This window comes from Manduca sexta, chromosome 23, assembly GCF_014839805.1.
Source record: "Manduca sexta isolate Smith_Timp_Sample1 chromosome 23, JHU_Msex_v1.0, whole genome shotgun sequence".
Lineage (NCBI taxonomy): Eukaryota > Metazoa > Arthropoda > Insecta > Lepidoptera > Sphingidae > Manduca > Manduca sexta.
The window spans coordinates 8,394,072-8,400,554 of NC_051137.1; the positions used below are offsets into that span (position 1 = coordinate 8,394,072).

The 6,483-nt window shown below is 32.2% G+C and overlaps 1 pseudogene; it reads right to left on the bottom strand.

Moving 5' to 3' along the window:
- Window positions 1-6,483, bottom strand: part of LOC119190259 — an 8,892-nt pseudogene extending 2,409 nt beyond the window's left edge.

Sequence of the window (6,483 nt, forward strand, 5' to 3'; positions counted from 1 at the left end):
ACTCTTCCATGATTGTGTTCGAGACTGTCATGTCTTTGAACATGCCTTCCAACTTCGATGTGAACTGACAACCACACTCAGTCTGCAAAATAAATATTAAGTTTAGGACTTATAGACCGTATTTGAACGCATTTGTAATAAGAATAATCTGTTAACATTTTCTGACGTTTCCCAATTCTTAAACTACAAAAAAACCTTCAATACATACTGGACTTATTCAGATCTCTAAAGACTACTGGGAGGCCCTTGGACTTTTACTATTTTAATACTTTTCCTGGACTTTTTTTTTGGGGTTAAACATGTATCAATAAAATCGATGACCAAAAATAGAATAATATGAGCTACAATTACGTGCTATGTATACCGCAGTAAGTGTCTAATTACTTAGGGCCATATGAATAATTGCTGTATATGTGTATTACATAATGCTTTGTCTCGCTCACTCTGATGGTAAATGTCAACATGAACAGACAAAACACTGAATAACTAATACAGATGTATACAATGTTTATTAGTAACGCGGTTAACCAAACAACCCTGCTTAAAGTCTCAACCATTTTCTGCAAAATTCTTTACACTTTATTCAATAGGCATTTAGGGTTTTTGCAATATTAGACAAACCATTTAAAATAAATTGAATTAAAATAACAAGACTTTAAGCAAGATTTTTCAACAGATCTGCTACTGAGATGGTTATTAGTGAACTGACTCACAAGAACATATCCACAGTAACATTATAGTAAAGAATTTTGCAGAATGGAATATATGGTAATGGGATATCGGAGGATCACTGGTTATTGACGGAGTTTTCTATGTGGGAGACATCACCGATTATACAGTGGAAGTCGCGTGGTTCCACGTCTTTCAGTAAACCTTCCTTCTGGGAAAAATTCAAAATTATTATAAATGATATGTCCCCATTGAAAATTATTTTGTCTATACCACGTTAATTGACCAAGTAAAATATATTGAACCTTAAGTTTGGAGATCATATTCTTTTCACTGTCATCGGAGACCGATTTGTTGAGCAGGAGGTCGCTTGTGAGTGCTGTTTGTAATAGCGTTCGAACACGTCCTTCTCTTGCAGGAAACGGAACAGCACCATAGTCTTGTCTAATACCGCTTCGATTTCCTGCTCACTCATCTGCAATGTCATCACTAGTGGTAATTTTTGTAATTAGTTATTTGTGAATTCTTTTTTGTTTACAGAATAACTGGTATAGTGTCATCATGACACAGGGAGTCACTCACTGTCCTGTTAGTTGAGAGAAATAAAACAATTAAATGAAGGTAGTACCAAGAACAATAGAAATGTTCATGTCAACATTATGAATGTAAAATACAATGGATCGAAAAGTTAATGTATACTTACGCCTTTTTCGCCTTTCTTCAGTTTTCCATCAATAAATAAAGACAAGAATTCTGGAGACTTATTATTTAAGTTAAGAAAGTATTCAAAATCTGATGCAATCATGTGCTTGAAAATCTTGTCGTTGTTGAAAGAATTTTGCAGGAAATGATCAAATCTGTCTTTAAGATCAAGTAGATTCTGCAAAGAAAAAAAAAAACAATTAGTTTATTTCAAAAGCGTGCAGGGGACATTTTTTTCACAATATCATGGAATAGATTAACATTCATTCTGGATGCAAACATCGCGTCTACGGTATGAGTACCACAATATTTTCGTCCTTTTAATTATGTGTTCCAATATATGTTATTGATGAGTGTGAGTGGTGTGTTGTGCGGTACATGCCTGCACGTAAGCGATGGCGTTGGTGCTGTGCGAGTCGTCGGTGACGAGCGCGCGGCCCTGCTCGCGCAGGTGCGCGGACACCGCGTCCGCCACCGTGCGCAGCCCATCCACCACGCGCGACAGCAGCTTGTACACGCACACCAACTCCGACGTGCGCGTGTGCGTCAGCATGTGCACCACGCCAGAGTTCTCCATCTGAAGACATACACATACACTCAAAATCACATCCGACTACACTATATGAAAAAAATACATTTATCGATCTCGTAAAAATTAAAGGACATAATTACGTCATGGTCATAAAATAATAATTGACAGAAGATTTGTCTGATGCTGAATAATGTTGAGATATGCATTCAACGCAACAGTAAAGAGAATTTAGAAAAGTCCGAACATGATAACGCATTGGGTTTGACTGTAAAAAGTTTAATGTTTGTGGTGTTGACCTCGACGATGGTCTTCATGTGCCGCTCGATGAGCTCGTGCTCGAGCACGGCGACGACGCGCAGCTCAGTAGACTCGTCCAGGTAGTGGCGCGCACGCTCCGCCTCTTCAGCGATGCGCGCCTCCACACGGTTGATGTACACCGCCGCACTGTTCTCCGCCAGGAACTTTTGAGATTCCATCTGCGACACACAACAATAACATTACACTTCATACAAACATAAACAGCTTACAGATCAATAAACAAAAAACTTACTCTATAAAACTCTGAAGACTGATGCAGGAAGGGTTTTTCAAAATCTTCTTCATACACTGCTCGCGAATTAATACCGAGTACCATGAGCATTTGACAAGCGTTGCGGATGGCGAGCCGATCCACTACTTCGCCGCGACGCTCGCGAGCCACCAGCTCCAGTAGAGTCTGACGTAGATGGTCTCGAATACATCCATAACGGACAACCTGTACCAATCAAGGGAAATCTTTATGTAATTCTTTTACTAATCCTTACATATTATTATAAAACAGTTTTCTGTTGAATCGCTCGGTCTGTATGAACACAATAAACACAAAAACTACTGAATTAATTTTGATGAAGTTTAATATGGGTTCTTAATTTATTGTTATAATTTTAATTTTCCTATCATACACAATGTTATAACTACCTGATCTCTGAATATGATGAGTCCCAAGTTGTATACATTGTCTACTTCATTTTGTTGAACATAAACTCTGTCCATATACATCAGTATGTCACGAATCATCACCATACTAGTTTGGTGATCAGTAAAAGCATTATTGAGGGTTTGCAGGAATCCAGGAATTGTTTTTCTTTTGTATTTCTTGTATAGCATTCTTAAGTAAACTCCATATGCTCTCCACATACTTCTCATCCATAGTCATCTATAAAGTTATAACAATAATTAGAGAGTATGCATAAAGGAAATTAAAAATATATTAGATGTTCTACAGTTATAAGGCTATCAATAAAAACCATTATGAATTTGAAAAATGGTAAATGCTGTTTAAAATTATAGTAAATTATATTTTGTAGCTTAACAATTCAAGCTCATTAATTTATATAATAAAATTGCAGTGAAAAGAATTTTGTTAATTATTATGTATAATATAACAATATAGATATACTCATTTATGTTCTGTTCATTTAATCTATAATAATCTTATGTCACTAGTCATTGTGACAATTTTTAATCTCTTCCCTAAGAACTGTTTTAAATCTGCATCAATGCATTAGATCATTGTGAAGTCATGTTGATGATGAACAATTATTGTATTGTAGTCATACCCAAGTATCAGGATACATTTGATAATATGGTTCTGAGTAATTCCATACTTGAAATTTTCGAGTCATCTTGATTGCTTTAATTGATTTCAAAGTTACATAAACATGATATAAACTAAAAGAACAAATCCAAAACATATAATAACTAGAAAATGTATAATTGTTATTTTTGTCTTTTGATTGATTTCCACTCTTGTCAAAAATAGAAATATGACAAATATCAAAATTGGTGAAGTATCAACTATTACATTCTAAATTTGAATATTTTGTAGTAAATTCTGAAATAAAAATTCTTTGCCATATTTAAAATTAAGCATATTGTCCAAAAAGTTTATAGAGTTGCTGTATGCTGGTAGCACAATAATTCACAAAACAAATAAAAGTTATATGTCTATACAGATTTTCATTCAAATTTAAAGCTATTTCACCAAAATTACAGTTTTACATTTGATGCTAACATAAGTGTATGATTTGATTTATCCCTTAAATAAAATAGTGAATCATTCAAACCACTACACCACACATAATACACAAGGAGTGTTGATATTATGTTTAAAAAATTAAATACGTTTTACAATTTGGATTGTAGTTAACCAAAATAATAAAAAAATATTTTTATATTATAATAATGTTGTTTAAACATGAATAAAATTAACAGTTTGACTGTAAAACCCAATAATCAAAATTGTTTAAAGTCACCTATAATTAAAACCATGAGTTTCAGTAAACAACATTCTTCATCTTTGTTAGCAATGAGTAAGCATAAATGATTCCAAAAACAATTATAATAAATTCACTGGTAGGTACGGTTTGTTAAATTAGGTACTTATATATCACAGGGATAACTAAATATAAAAATCAGTTCATATAGTAATAAATTTGCATTCCTTTCCCAAGAACACTAAACAGATAATTTTTGTTAAAATAGATAAGAACATTTTTAACACTTTTAAAATTGAAGATTTGATAATTTTAACTATATAATAAAGAAAGAGAATATCATTCAATATCAAATTCACACAGTTATAAGAAATAGTAGTTAAACATGTAAATATAACTCATGAACAAGTAAAAGCATGAAAATAATAAGAATCTATATTTTTTTAAAATGTGAAGATTTTTTCTGCTTCTTTTAAGCATGTGGTGCACACAGAGTAGTTTGTGATTTGTCAAACTTAAGTTAATAAGAAGTGCAGAAAATATAATTTATTAATGTGTTACATTTGTATTAAATTTTTTCAGTCAAAATTTCAACTAGACTAGTTCTAATTTTATACCATTTTATCAACATTTAGATGTCCTAATGCTTAGCCATGGTAAATGCATATAGAATTCATTCTACTGTGGTAAAAATCTTGCTACTATGTTTAATAATATCAGACCTTCATACTGACCACAGAATGGTTTGAGGATATCTGTAAACTATCATAGATGCTATTATATAGAATAACAGAGTACAGGAAGTAAAGTATAAAACCAGAAAAGTAAGGTGGACACAGAAAGACTATTTTAATTTAAGAACAAAGGTGTTTCTTATGGTTGATTTTTAAGTATCAAGTACCCTACCAGTCTTTTCTAAAACTTTTTAAACATGTTTTGTTTGTTCTATTTAACAGGTTCAAACAAAGGAAATATTTCAAAAGGAGGTACATAGCATTTATATTGGTTATTTCCTTCACTCAATACAACAAAACGGAAAAGAAAATCAAGTGTATGTAATTATGGATTTGCATTTTGGATAAGATAGCACTAATAAACATAGTAAGTAATGCATATTTGAATAAGGTTTATCATTGTATGCGGGATGACGGTAAAATATTTAGTTAATAAGTATGGGATGCCAGCATTTCATTATGACATAGGAATTTATGATTATAAATAGTTCAGCAAGTGCATCAATTTGCAAACCAAGGTCCTATTACAATAGACATAAGAATGAATTATACTAAAAAAGATAGCTCCAAATCCATAACCCGTGAGGCATTCACCTGTGAAAACTATTAGAGCTATTTAATTTCACCTGTTTTATTTTGCACAATATTTGCATCATATCATCATCACCATCATTAACATATATTTTATTGAGACAATGATATTCAAATTAGTTTAGTTCTACCATAATCTTTAACAACATTGTTGTATGTTAAACTAAATAATATTGTTTCTTATAAATATAAAACACTGTCATGGTTATGATATGTAATTTTCACAGCAATTTCAATATATTTTCTACAATAGTACGAGATTAAAAGTAATGAACAATAAATGACATGTGTTATAATAGTTATAAAATGACTAGACGCCGTTTTCGGCTTGTTGTTACTTACTGGAAAAGCCCTGATTCTCATCTTGCCAGGCTTGTCTTTAGGCAGAGTACTCTTCATCATTGCGATTAAAATACGTTGTACTAACAAAACACTAGATTATTACAAATTATTTTATCACTGCTCATTTGTTTTCGCGATAAAACATCGTTACACTCATTTACACCTGAAATCAAAATTTAGTAAACACTGCATCAGGAAACTCCGTTTTGACATTATACTGCATGCATTTTTTGATTTTTAATGAAATAACGTATGAGTCATATTCTAGTATTACTAATAACACAATTTTTATTAATATGATCTTTAGAGCTACTTACAATTAATAAATTTATAAAGCGATAAAAAATTGTGAATCCTAATGACATTGACAACTAAAGTATATTTGTCTCCCTTCCTCTCGTCCCTTTTGCCGTAGTGCTACCTCAACTAGGTATTGTGTGACGTTCTTTTATCGGTTTCTTTCATAGGCAGTGGCAAAACATTTTGATGAGATTACTTACGTGTACTGAGATAATTCACTGATAGATTGGTCACAAATAGATCACTGATGCAGAATGTAGTGTACAAATATTTATTCGTTTTTGCATGCCTATTATTTCTTCAACTGTTTCAGCTTTCTATCGTCCATAGATCCATAGAGTAGAAAAACTCAGAAAAT